The sequence below is a fragment of the Marmota flaviventris genome, chromosome 2, assembly GCF_047511675.1.
Source record: "Marmota flaviventris isolate mMarFla1 chromosome 2, mMarFla1.hap1, whole genome shotgun sequence".
NCBI classification, from domain to species: Eukaryota; Metazoa; Chordata; class Mammalia; order Rodentia; family Sciuridae; genus Marmota; species Marmota flaviventris.
In genome coordinates, this window is record NC_092499.1 from 175,457,219 (window position 1) to 175,471,590 (window position 14,372).

At 50.5% G+C, this 14,372-nt stretch overlaps 1 protein-coding gene across 2 annotated transcripts in view; it reads right to left on the minus strand.

Annotated features, from left to right (window-relative positions):
• Nucleotides 1–8,256: 8,256 nt before the first annotated feature.
• Stk35 (serine/threonine kinase 35) overlaps nucleotides 8,257–14,372 on the minus strand; it is a 41,548-nt gene continuing 35,432 nt past the window's right edge. Inside the window, exons 4-5 of one of the 2 annotated variants that reach the window (XR_003585280.3) lie at nucleotides 9,791–12,712; nucleotides 8,257–8,450 (exon numbers count right to left, since the gene is read on the minus strand). The gene's annotated coding sequence lies outside the window, so the exon portion shown is untranslated. Of the gene's footprint in view, nucleotides 12,713–14,372 lie in introns of both variants that reach the window. The other variant, XM_027954359.3, reaches the window with a different exon arrangement.

A 14,372-nucleotide genomic window follows, 5' to 3' on the forward strand; every position in this document is an offset into this window, starting at 1 on the left:
ATGCCCCAGGAAATTTTGATTGGTATAGGATTGGAACCCTCCAGCAATTTGAGAGGAATTACCATCTGAACAATATTGAGTTTCTGACCCATGAACACAGGACAGTTGATTCTCATTATTTGCTGGAATTAAGTTCTACAGAGTCTCTGTGAACACTGAGTTAGCAAATACTGAACCATTGTTTTTAGGGGGAAACAGGGTCAGGTTTCTACAAGCTTCTGGTCACAACATTCTCATGAACTATTTAATATACATTCTTTGATTTACATGTGTCTCTGTTTGAAGGTCCCTTATGTAATACCTGCGTGGATTCATTCAGCCTGAATTCATGAACGTCAGTATCATAACTTATGCTTGAGCAAAGCTGATCTAAAACATGCATTTTCTCTCTAAGGCTCATTGCGACCTCCTTGCACATACAAGTAGCTTGGGGACCATTTTAAATCACCATCAAAAAAGCACAAATATGAAAAATGTGGCATTAAATAGACTGAAAAGGACATTTGTTTATAGCATGCGAGATAAAATAAGAAGTCAGGGAGTGGCCTTGTTGGCATTAGCTGGAAATGTATGTACCAGGCTACTACTCATTTTTTTTTTTGCTGCCCTGCAGGACAGGATATTCACTGTTACCACACAAGGAAATTGTAGTGGGTGGGCAGAGTCATGAATACGGAATCCATAAATAATGAGGATTGACTTACATTTCCCCTTTATTTAGGTTTTCTTCAATTTCTCTCAGAGTGTTTTATAATCTTCACTGTGCACATCTTTTGTATCTTTTGCCAGATTTATCCATAAGTAGTTCATATATGTTGATAATATTATAAATGGTATTATTTTTTCTAATATTTCAATTCCTGATTTGTCATTGCGAGCATAGGGACATACAATTGATTGTCGTGCATTGATCTTGTATCCAGCAACCTTGCCAAACTTAATTCTTGTAGCTTTTTTGTAGATTTCATGGTATTTTCTACATAGAGGATCATGTCTTCTGCAAATAAAGGCAATTTTACTTCTTTGTAATCTCACACCTTTTATTTCTTTAATTTTATTTCTTGCCTGACTGCACTGGCTAGAAACCCTAGTCCAATATTGAAGGGCAAGAGTGGACATCCTGTTTTATTCCTGATGTTAAAGGAGAGTATTCAGTTTTTATCATTACATATGATGTTGGAATGTTGGTTTTAATTTTTTCATAAGTGCCCAAGTAAGAACACACTTAGAAGAGGTTTGGACCTTTTTGGAAAAAGTGTAGTTTAGTCCATGGGTGTTAGAGAAGTTGGGTGATTTAGTTCAGCCAGAGCTGACCTGAGCCTACGTGAAGAAGTGCTACCAGTGCATGGGATTCTCTAGTCCATGGGCAGCTATGTGTGGGCCACACAGGAACTTTGGTTTCAAGAAGGTTGTATGTGAAGGCCCATGCCTATAATCCCAGTGGCTTGGAAGGCTGAGGCAGGAGGATCATGAGTTCAAAGCCAGCCTCAGCAAAAGCAAGGTTCTAAGCAACTCAGTGAGAGCCTATCTCTAAATAAAATTCAAAACAGGGCTAGAGATGTGGCTCAGTGGTCAAATGCCCCTGAGTTCAATCCCTCGTATTCTCTTCCCTCCAAAAAGAGGGTTGTATAAAGGATACTTCTGGGCTGAGCCTGCAAGGATGCAGATAGATCACGTTCTGGCCCGTGGCTAGGGTAAGAATCTACTGCAGACCCCTGGTTTCCCTCCTGCAATGTCCTATCAGTGTATGTCCTCCAGTGAGAACTTAAAATCATTCTCACTTACAGAAGAAATGCTTAAAGCCATTTGGTGACTCACCATGGAGTGCATATTGAAGAAGCACTTGGAACTAAGATTAAATAAATTAATAGTTGACCCAGATGGGCAGGGTTGCTATTCTAAATGCTTTCCAAAGCTGGCTGAAGGGGGTAGATAGGAAAGTCTCAAAGAAACAGTCCTAGGAGGCAAGTTTGGGGACCCAGAGAGCAGAGAACTGGCTTGGTCCCGGGGTGCAGGCGGCGGGTGTAGTTGGCAGGCACCGTGGCTTTTGTTTCCAGATTACTGTTCATTTGATGACCCAGGAAAATACAGAACCTCTTTTCTATGCTAGCCTTGGGTGGCCTCCTCTCCCAACCCAATTTTCAGGCCTGGCTTCGCTGCCTGTCCACAATCATGGGACAAAAATGTACAGACTGATCCCACCCACAGAGCTGGGACCAGGCCCCACGTCTCTGTACATTGGGTCCACCTTCCCTGAAATCAGAGATCTCGGATCTGTTCTCTACGCCCCCCACATGACTCTGCACCTGACTCTGTTGTCCTGTGGTCAGAGCTTGGCACACAGGACAGGCTCAAGAGACGTTCGTACAATTAGGGAACACGGGTCTGTGTATATTTCATCTTTCAACCCTGGTGCCCCACACTGAGGTGCTCAGTGAATGCTCAGGTGAGGAAGGAAGAAAACAGTGTACATCTAGAAGCTCTCTGCGTCCATGGAAGGGATCGAAACTTCCCCCACTCCAGTGTTGAGAGCCCGTTAGTTAGTTCTATTTACTTAGCCCTCAGGATGATCCTGTGGTGGTATTCTTATTATCTTCTCCATCTCAGAGATAAAGACAAGTCTAGAGAGGTTAGGTAAACTTCCCAAGAGCACACAGGAAATGGCGGAACTGGGACTGTAACCTAGACATTGTCCCGACTCTGATAAAGACACCCTGGATCCTATCTGGCTACAAGAAAGAGCTGATTTAGTTATATCTTTTTTTTTTTTTTTACTTCCTTATTTTTATCTTTATTTTTTGAAACTAGATCTGCAGAGCTATTATTAATAATGGTAATACTGAACCTTTATTAGAATAAGCCAGAGGCATACTCGATACGCCAGAGCAGCTAGTCACAATATCTCCCCTCAGCCTCAGTAACAAAACCATTGTCCCCTTTGCTTCCCCACCTCTTTGGCACCAGCTGTGGCCAAGTGACTAAGTTCTAGCCAAGAAATGTAAGTGGCAGTGGTGTGTGTGTGTGCGTGTGTGTGTGTGTCTGTCTGTCTGTCTGTCTATCTTCAGGGAAGTTTCCTTAAACAGAGAGGGAAAGTCTCCTTCATCCCTCTCTTTTTCATGTTACTTGGGATTAGGATGAAATGTCTGAAGCTCCAGCAGCCATCCTGGACCAGGAGGTGGCCTGGGTGATGAAAGCTACTTGCTGCTGTTTGTGCTCTCCAGTTTGTGCAGCAATACTTAATCCTCACAGACATAGGTAGAGTTACTATCTTCATTTTATAAATGAGGAAACTGAGTCCTAAAGTAGTAGAGCCACTTGCTTTGAACCTGGGCAAACTCATGGTAGAGTCTGTGTACAGAATCGCTGATCTACAGGTGCCTCCTGGCATAAGGCTCCCTGCCGGTGTTGGGCTCTGGGTAAACACTAGCTGGAGGGCGGCTGGGCCCAGTCAACATGGGAACCAGGAATGCCCGGGTTTGGGCAATGCCCTTGGTCTGCTGGCTGGGGCGACTGTTCAGTGTTCTTACCACATTCAAGTTGCCTGGGCCTCATCTCCTGTTATTAAATTCCTCATCTTCTGGTCTGCCCTCAGGGAACCAGTTGACCAAGCTGAGGTAATTTTTGAAGGCTTTTGCAAGAAGGAAGTGACTTTAGCCCCTGTGAAACAGGATGGGGCAGCCAACACGCCTTCAGAGGGAATCAGGGTTGTAAAGCTGCAAAGCTGGCCCAGCAAGTGGGCTCTGAAGCGTTTCTCTGCAATGTCAATCAGGCAGCGCTAGCAGGTGCTCCATGTGGAAGCGTCAGTGATCTGAGAAAGCTTGACCAGCAGCTCTTACTACAGCACTGCTCAGGGTCTAGAGCATGCACAGGGACTTCGGGAGGGAAATGAAACACACAGCATTCCCCTTTGACTATTTGAGGAACATGTTATAAAATGTTTTTCTTCTTTAAAAATACTATCAATAGATGCCATTTATGGATAATTAACTGCTGGTCAGGTACTTTGTTTTGTATTCTCTATGCACTATCTCATTAATTCTCAGAAAAATCTCTGAGGCAGGTGCTGGTATCATGGCCATTATGTAAGTGAGGAAACTGAGGTTCAGAGAGCGACAGGCCCAAAGTCATAAGACTAAGAGGTCAAAAGTGGCAAACCAAACCCTCTGTTTGATTCCAGAAGCCCATTAGACCAGGGAGGAGGGAAGCTGCTGCCTCTTGCACAGCTGTCAGGAGGGATGGGTCTGGATCCGGCATCCTGACTCCTCTTCCAGTTGCTTCTCCCACGTTGTTGTTTCTGGATTCATGACTGTGTGGGATGGTTGGTGACATCCACTTCCCCATATTTAGCTCCCTCACAGGCCAAGGAACCATCTAGAGATGAGCAGAACCTTAGGGCCTGGATCTTGCCATCGCCATCACGCACATGGCCTCACCTTCACCCCTCTGGACCTGAGCTGGACCCCTATGCCACGCACCATGCTATCTGCCACGGGCTCCCTAGGGGCAAGCCTAGACCACTGGAGGCGCGTGGTTTTACATAGGTCATGTGGTTTTGAATAATTGAAAAAGAACACGACTTTGTAACACTCTGGTGAAAAGTATGTGAGATCCACATTTCAGTACCCATGACTACAGCTCTACTGGTACACAGCCACACTCAGCTGCTGACATATTCCCTACTTGTACATCATGATGGCAGAGCTGACGAACTGCAGTTGGCCCCGGGATCTGCAAAGCCTGACATGTTGACTTTTTTGCCCTGGCTGATCCTTGATCCAGATGAAAGAAATCAAGCCCCCGAAATATTATTGCTCACACTTGGCGTGTTCCTTCTCAAGTAGCTGGTTTCGTTCCTACTTCTCAGGGATTGGCAGGAATGAAGTAGCCTATGACTAAGTCTCAGGAATGGAGAGAAGTTGCAGGCCCACCAGTGGCTGGGCCAGGGTTCAGGAGCTCCAGGTTCCTACCCGGGCGCTGCCCCCTACCCTGCAGGCCCCCCAAAACCCGTTCCACTGCAGTGAAATAGCATGCTCTGATAGAACGTGTTCTTGTCCATCTACTTAACAAATGTGCCACAATGTCTCCTGTGTGCCATGTCAGGCTCTGCTTAAAGAACTATCTAGAGATTTTATTTATATGTGTATACATCTGCATATGCATTATACATATGTACATATATAAAACTTTCCTGCTAGTGATTAAGTGCTATAAAGAAAAATAGAGCATGCTAAAGAAGTAGAGATGGTAGGGCGTATTCCTTTAAGGGGGTGATGAGCAAGGAAGCAATGAAGGACCAATGCAGGGAGCAGCCAATGAGAGGGCCCCAGGCTGGAAAAGTCCCCTGTGCTGAGAGACAGCAAGAAAGCCAGGTTGGCTGGGGGCAGAGCCTGAGGGGAGCGGGGGCAAGTGGGTCTGGTGAGTAAGCAGGGTGGGGAAGGACCACAGGCCAGACGAGGGGCTGGGAGGTGCCTTGGGGGCAATGGAAGTCCCTAGTGTTCTGGAGCCTTGGCACCAACGTTTTACTGATTTCAAAGGACATCTGTGTGGACACTGAATTGAGGGGGTCTCGGTGCCATGGGACCTCGGTTGGATCCTTGAGCTGGGGTGTCATGAGGTAAAGACCTTCTGGGAGACTCAGAAGCTGCCCTCAAGATGCTGGAAAGGCAGGAAAGGCTGAGGGAATGTGCCCAGTGGGCCTTAGAACACTGGGCCGTGACAGCTGGGTGCTACAGCAGGCCCTGGAGGAGCAGGGCTCAGGGCCGCAGCAGGGTGGCCTGAGTGTGGCCCCTCAGACCTTGCTTCCTCCAGGAAGTCTCCCCTCTGCCTCCAGGGTTGCCCAGGCCCTTGGAGCCTCCCTCTCCCTCAGACCAGGCCTGTCACGATGATGATGCCTCTTTCTTCTGAGTCCCTCCTCTAGACTAGGAGCTCCTTGCTGGCAGCCAGCAGGTGGCTGGGGGCGGGTATTTCTCGAACCACTAATCCAGGGTCTGAAGCCAGGATCCCTGGGAGTGGGGCGGGGGTGATTAGTGAGGACACAGAGGTCAAACTCCTTCCACTGACATGAAAACTGGCCTAGTTTGATATTCTAGATCCTTCCTTCCAGGGTCACAGTGACACCTCTCAGCCTTGTAGATCATGGCCCTCGGCAGATCCTCCTACGGTTATGTTAGGTTCCATGTCACCCCTGCCCAAACAACACACTCTGAGCTCCTCCCCACCTCTTCACTTCTGAACTCTGCCCTAATCCACGGGGCTTGGGACACTGAAGGGGTGCCCACCATGCATCTTCCACGAACACCCTCAATCCTGCCAACCATCATTCAAAGTGGATACTCACTGCTTTGTGGAAGAGAAAACGAAGCCAGAAAGATGGCGTGCCTCAGACAGCAGAACCAGTCTGCGTTACTTTATCTCCACTAAGCAGGGGGCCAGGCTGAACCATTAAATGACTGACTCAAGTTAAAGCATGTCTCTTATTCACCATGAATAGGACAGAGGATAGATGGACATCTACGACCTACGACCATTTACATCTGGTAGATCACCTATCATAAGAAAGATGGGATGCACCAATAAAAAATGTGGAAGAGGGTACAGCAAAAAATACACTACTGGTGGAATTTATAAGTGTGCAGCCTTTTTGAAAAAGTTTGGCCAAAAATATATTCTTTAGCCAGAGTGGAAACAATCCAAACACCCATTAACTGACGAATTGATAAACTGTGGTATATCCACACCATGGAATACCATTAATGAAATATTGATAATCAGGATGCATGTTGTGTAATCCCATTTATATGCAATGCCCAGGCAAATCCAAAGACAAAGACAAAGTAGATCCATGCAAGCTTGCCAGGGGCTGCCCGTGTGACACCTGGGAAGTGAGTGCTCATGGGTACTGGGTTCTTTTTGAGGAGATAAAGAATGTTCTGGAATTAGTGGTAATGGTGACACAACTCCCTCAGTATACTAAATCCCACAGAACTGTACACTTTTGAGAGGGTGAATTAGCTCAATAAACCTCTCAATAAAAACCCAAAACGTGTGGGTTGTCCTCTTCAACGCCCAGGTTACTGTCCATGATATGGACAGAGAATCCTTTTCAGGAAGCTTCATCCCCAGCAGCCACTGGAGCCCAAACCCTGGTCCTGGAGTGTGGTCCGTGGACTTCCAGGTCAGGTGGCAAGCCTGTCCCATCTTTCCCTTCAGCTCACATCCCATAGTTCTGACTCGGCCTCTGGTGGTTTTATTTTTCCACGGTCTACAGGTCTTCAGAAAGGCCCTGAATGGTGGGCTCCACATTAACCATCAACCCTTACGACAGGTAAGCTTCACCAAGGCTGCATGATGCCAGAATGTCAGGCCTAGCATTCTCCAGGTCTCAGGAGTCCCCAACCTTGCTTCTTTGGGAAACTAGAAACTAGGTGCATGTGCTGAGGGCCTGCCTGCTGCACCCAGCGTTTGGTTAGTCTTCTACTGCTCCAAAGGTAGCCACCACCGCCTCCTCGATACCCCAGCAAATAGGTTCAGCACGGCTGTTACCAGTCCCAACTGGAAGTGGCACAAATCCCTGTTCTTCCCGGTCCCCCCCACTCATCCAGTGGCCTGATTTCTCTGGGCTTTCTCATCAGCAGAGGGGGCACACATCCCACCACCCAGGCAGCAGGGGGGAGGGATCAGAAGGTTTTGAGCCAATTCCAGACTCCATTCCTCATGGAATGTGGCTTTTGTTGGACCAGGCTAAAGGAGATGGGCCATGTGCTCCTTCCCCCATCCCCAACCCAACCACTGTGGCCTGGTTTGCTCACCCTGTCAGTTTGGCCCTCGATAGAGCCCACGCTTTTCTAGAACACTATCCCCAGCCCAGCAGCGGTGACCTTTTTTCTACTTTAAAATTCTTCAGGGCTAGGACTTGCACAGACCTGCAGGGCTGGGGCCGAGAGGGCTGCAGAGCATTCTGGAGGCCACTGAGGTTCTCTTAGGTCTAGGTCCCCATTCAGGGCCCCTCCCCCAAGGAGAGGAGGCAGGACTTCAGACAGGCTCCTGCCCTCCTAGGTGTGTTTTCCAGGTGTGGAACGGGAAGAGCCACGGAGGGCCACTGGCAGTTTTGTCAAGCATGGGAATACTGAGTGGTGAGCATCCTTTCCTTATGCCACCATCAAACAGGACAGTGGTGCTGTGATATGCTGGCTTCACCACCCTCCCAAACAGGTGACAACGAAACCATGAAATGCTCATTTTCAAATCACATATGGCTTCTTTGACCCCATCAAATAACTTTATTCACACAAACGTCCCTTAATTTACAAAGCCTCAGTCATTCATACACATTAGGGGGATCCACAGTGTTCAAGGAACTTAAATATAATGTATCATACCAACCCAAGTAAACCAAGTACAAAAAATATTCATATAAAGTTGTTCACACGTAGGTCCTAGATTACCAGCTTCTGTGCAAAAAAAGAAAATAAAGAAAAATAGATTTATTAACTAGTATTTAAAACTAACTTTGTGCCTGGCTTTAAACCTCCCTCACGCCCAACACTGTCCCAAATTTGAAAAACTTATTGTACATCCTGCCTGCCCTGCTGATGGGAAGAAGCCCCTGGGGTACAAGACTTCTTTAAAGCTAGGGCACAAGACGACTTAAAGCATCCCCAAATAAGCTCCCTTCCTCCCATGGTCTCTCCTAGAAAGTGTCTAGGGTGGGGGGCTCCCTTTGATAGCCTCTGCAATCCTAGGGTTCCCTGGGCAGCCAATGGCAGTGGATTTCTCTTGGTGACGGTGGTGGATGCTAACAGTGGCCAGTACTACAGTGCACTGGGACTGGTCTCCCTTCAAGAGCATATCTAGGACAGGAGCCCCCTGCCCTCAGAGCCAGGGGCAGGGCAGGACCACACTGTGCTCCAGCTCAGTGTGGGAGGGAGGAAGAGGCAGTATCCCGGGCTTCGGCCTCCAAACCCCGTTGGTCTGGAGAGCTGATAAAGAAGCTTGGCTGTTCTGAGGCTGCCTGCCAGCAGCTGTCTTGTGTGCCAGACAGGCCTGAGGGAGAACTAATCAAGGGGAGGGAGACCCATCCAGAGTAGAACCGCCAGTGCCTCCAGATGTGTGTGGTGGTGGTGGTGGGGGAGCACAAGGGCAGGGTGAATGGTGGGAGGCACACTTGGTGGGCAGGGCTGGAAGGGGCCTTATGGCAAGGCAAGGGCAGAGTTAGGGTCCCCTCCTTTGGGGATGGCAGCCTGACTCCTGCTCTTCCAAGCGTCCAAAGATACCCCAAGGCTAAAGTCCAGACACCGTCCTTTTGTCTTCTAAAGAGGTAAACAGCCAACAGCATCTAGATTCCCACAATGCCAGCTCTTTTCCTTTTCTTAGAAAAAGATTCAAGCAAAAATAATCATCTTATTGCTCCAAACACTGGTTTTCTAGGGTAGGAGACAAGTGATATGTAAGGAGCCCAGGCTCTCGGAGGAAGGGGCAGGGAGGCGGGAATGTTTGGGGCGAGGCCATGGGGGAGCGGGAGTGGTCTTAGCACCACAGGTGAGGAGCAGGGGCAGTGAGGGGCCTTCCCCCCACCCAGGCATCTCTGCTTGCATCCGCTCTGGGGCCACCACTGGCAGTGCCACAAAGGAGGCCAGGCCTTTTCCAGAGAGTTAAATCTCCACCCACTGTGGACACATTTCTCCTCCAGCTGTAAACAGGGTATTTCTTAGGTAAACATTTGATACACTCCCTCAGAAAGGCAGCCAGGCGGGCAGAGCCCATCAGGGTGGGAGGAAGGAGTTCCCATTACCTGTCCCAATGCCCCTGGGATGAGATGAGGCTAAGGCTGGCAACCTTAGTCCCGGTGTCCAGAAAGGGGTCAGGTGGAATCAGCCTGGAAGCAGCAGACTGCCGTGTCCTCCTGGCTAGAGGTAAGGGGCAGGACACCTGCTGGGGAGGTGGAGGCTGAAGGTGCACCTGTCTGCAGCAGTTTTCAGTCCTGGGCTAAAGCTGCTCGGGAGTGGCCTGGAGGTGGGTGGGGAGACCTGTGCCTGGCTGCAGCCCTGGGAAGGGGGCGTGGGAGTGCAGAGGGTCTCCTTCCCCCGGGGCTGTCTGTGGGTAGGAGGGAATGTGAGTGCAAGTGACAGATGGACAGACGGGGAGGGAAGCCATACTTTCACTGGGCTGGTGGGGGAGGCAAGAGATTAAGGCACTGTGATCTGTCCTGGCTGCCTCACACTAAGGGAAATCCGAGCTCAGACCCACGAGGGCCAGGGCCAAGATGTCTCCAACAAGCCACCCTTTCCACAGACCCAAGGAGAAGAGGATGACTGAGTGCTGCCTTAGGTGTGGAAACTCCTAGAACTGGGACAGGCCTAAAAAACCTGGAGGTGCTGAGATGAGGCCCCACAGAGGCCTGGGGAGGAGGAGGAAGAGGGGAGATAGAAGAGGGGGCCAATCCCTGAGGGGGTGGCCCTGAGAGACTGCATGGGCCCCGGGGCTGACCCAAGGCTGCCCACCACCTGGCCGTGTACCCGTGGTGGACAAAATGGAGCAGTAGGGGAAGGGAGGTGGGGCGGGAAGGACAGGCACTTGGGGATAAAGAGCTGGCCCTAGTTGGAGCTGAGGAGGGAGGTCCTACCACCAAGCTGGCGCTGGCTGGGAGTCCCGGAGGAAAGGTAAGGAAGCAGATCCCCCTGCCGAGCTGCCTCCCTGAGGCCTACAGGGGAAGACTATGACACCAAGAGGACGTGCTATGGCCCTAAGAACACAGAGCTGAGACTGGGAGAAACAGGAGAGAATGGCGGGCAAAAAGTAGGCATCCCAGGCTCAAGCCCGCATGGGGGGTTTCAGAATGACCACAGCCAGGGTGCCGGGTTGGAGACTTGCTTTTCCCATTTGCTCATGTAGGCAGAGCTGACCCCCAGGGAAGACTGGTTGGGGGGGGGTGGGCAGAGAAGGGACATGCACTCAATTAAGGAACCCTGATGCCCCGACCCTCCAGCTGCAGTGCAGAGTGTGCCCAGGAGGCTGCCTGAGAAGTCAGGAGAGGAGACAGGTGACCACCATGGGCCCTGCGCCTGTGGGATCCTGCTGGCAGCAGCTAACCACCGGCCAAGGGGAGGAAGAACTCTGGTGCTGAGGGGCTCCATGCTGTGCTGGTCTCCCACACCCCCAGGGCCAGAGGACTGCTGCTTTGGGGGAAGTCCCCCTTGGTCTCACACCAACTACAACGCCCTCCAGGTGCCTCCCCATCACTCCTCTGCTGGTTTAGGTACAAAAACAAAACACCCGACAAATAGGAATGACTCCTTCCTCTTTCCAGAGGCCCAATCCCATCTGGCTGCTATGGATGTGAGGGCCAGACAGAGGGCCGCCCAGGGAGAAGGGCCAGGTTGGAGAAGCAGCCCAAGAGGGAGGATGCAAGAGCACTGCCAGGAGCAGAGGGCCACCCAGACAGTGATGGCAGCGTCGAGGGGTCACAGCCAGGGGTGCTTTAGGGTAACAAGCCCCCACACCGGCACCTGGCAGGCACGGGTTCTCCCCTGTTCTGCCAGACACCTTCCTGCCCAGGGCAGCTCCATTCTCTTCCCATCGGACGCACTTGTGTTGAGGGCGGGCACTAGCAAAGTCCCTGGGGGAGAGGGAGATGGTTCTTGACATGTGTCCTGGTGTGACACCGTGGACCCCGGCACACAGGGCATACCCTTCACCGCACGAAGGTGGTGGCCAGTTCAGGGTGCCCTGTTATCATGGCAATGGTCACGACTGGCTGGTGGCCTCCGGCAGTCTCTGTGATGGCCTAGAAACTTGCAGCACACCTGGGAAGACGACGATCAGGAGGCAGCAGGGAGGGGTGACCTCAGCAGTGACAGGTGCCCACGGAAGACCCAGTGTGTCCTGGGCAGAGGTTTGGCACAACAGTTTCCTAACAGAGAGGTGGGCTTGTGGGGCTGGGGTCGGGTGGCCAGTCATCTGCAGCAAATGGGGATGGTCACATGCTACCTCCTCCCTGGGGACTCCCAGTTGTAAAGGACACAAGAGGGAACAGATTTCCAGCACTGAGAATCCTGGTGTGGCCTGGGGCTCCCAAGAGCTTAAAGAGAACCAAACCCAGAGTTTAGGCCTCCTTTCTGGAGTCCTCCTGGCCACGCCCTAGTCGCCCTTTTCCAGGTGGTTCTTCGCCTCTGTCCCATCGAGGGCCAAGGGCCAGGACCAGCCCACCAAGGAATCCGGCAGTTTCTGCATCTGGTAGGGAGGTGGCCCATGGCCTCCTTGAGTCTTCACGTCCCATTCCAGGAGAAACCCAAAATGCTCTCCGGGGAGAAGGGTCTTCTCCAAGAAGTGAGATGCTGTATGAGCAGAACTGGGAGATGTGTAAAAGAGAGAGACAGAGGTAAAATGAAGGACAAAACCAAAATCGTTCCCTAAACCCTTACAAAAACGAACAGTGAAATTTATACATATGCCTTGTCCACACTGAATTTCTTTAAAGAAATGGTGCCTGTCCACAGCATAGCTCTCTGCTCTTCCAAAGTCTTGATGGTTTAAATTAAAAAAGGGGGGAGGGGGGAAATAAAAACTAAAAGGAGGGGGAAACCCAAACAAAAGCTTCACATTGCCGGAGATCCAGCTGTCGCTGTCGGGAGATCGCCAACCAGCCAAGCCATCACCTGTACCCTCTGCCGTCCTGTCGGAGACACGATGAGACTATGGGTCCCAAAGGATCGACCTGGAAGACAGAAGGCAGGGAGTGGGCATGGGATCACCAGGCTCAGCACCAGCATCCAACCCGACCGACTACACTAAGCTTAATGATGTGATGAGGCCCGATTTCTACATACTTTCTATGGAGTAACTCCAGTGTCGCTAAAACCACCCTGCCGTGGACACACATTCTTATTTTTCAGGAAAGAAAACTGAGGAGCCCCCGTTTTTTAGGTTAGAAAAAAAACTGACTGATCCTGGAAGCAGGGACCCAGGCATGCTGGGGCAGCTACAGATCTGATCATGGGTCCCAAGGCCTTGTTCCCACCCTAGCTTCCTTGTGCTGTTAGGAGACACCCCACAGGCCTCACCAGCCCTGGTTCTGCTCAGCCCTTCCTCCCCTCCAGGGCTAACTGTGGGCGTGGGCATCACAGCACCCCCTCAAGCTTGAGCTACCTTATTTTAGAGGTAAAACTTGTAAAACTTATTTTAGAGGTAAAACTGTTAGTATTGGTGTTATCTGGAAACCACCTTGGCCAGGCCTCAGGAGTAAGACAAGAAGCCTACCCTTCAGGGACTTAAATCTAGAGGAACCTAGAACAGAAAAGGCCTACAAAGAGATGAGTTTTGGGCCTGCCCCAGACCAAGCCACGTGATCAAGTATGGCCTTGTCCTAGACAGTGTGGGCCCCAGGGCAGCAACGCCGTCCTGCACCCGTAGTCATCCAGGTTCTTCCAAGTGCCTTCTTTCCTGCGTGCTTGTGATCCCCCAGAGGCTCTGTGGACTGAGGCCTGCCCTCCCAGCCCTGCGCCATCTCTACCTTAACCTGTCTGCCTGTGCAATCTGATAACATGGCCTGCCACCTCAGAGGTGGCCTTCTTGCCCTCAGAGAGAGAGTGGGCATAGGATAATACTGAATAATTTACTACCTATCAGCCTTGGTCTCTTCCTTTGAAAACTGGGGGCGCTTTTTTTGAGCTGAGCGTAGTATTAACTGTACAGTACCCTCCCCACCGCAGGTTCTGAAATTTGATAAGCCACCCCTTCCCAGCCAACTGTCCTCAGCCAGGGAATCTCAATGTGATAGACTTCAACAGGCCATGGTTTGTTCAGTCATCCACAGTGCTGCAGGCTAGGTGTGGGCACCAAGCAGGGACACCTCCACCATGCCCCACCCACTAGCCAACATGGGAGAGTCTTCTGGAAGGCTCGTGGCCACACATACTTTCAAAGCTTGAGACGTGCTTAGCCCCATACCCTCCAGTTCTGCTCCTGGAAATCCAGCTTCAGATAACACTAAATAAGGAGAGGACTTGGTGGAGAGAGATTTGCTGCTATAACTTATGAGGCAATAACTCAAAAAAGTCCAAAAATAAGGGATGATTAAGCAAATGATCCATCAACTTGATATATTGCAGAGGAAATGAGATAGTTGTATGGCGTTTTGATTATGCCAGAGCCTACTTCTGGGTTAAGTGGAAAACAGTAAGTTACTAAGTATGGCAGGAAGTATGAATATGGTGTGTCCCTAGCTCATGCTGGAGACCCCACTGTGAGGTAATGAGGGAGTGAAAACATAATCAGCAACCGACTACCGGGTTTAGTGGGTGTGGCCCTGAGATGTGATTAACTTTAGATAAGGCCATTAGGGTGGAACCCCCATGATTGGATCCTGGTGGCTTTGT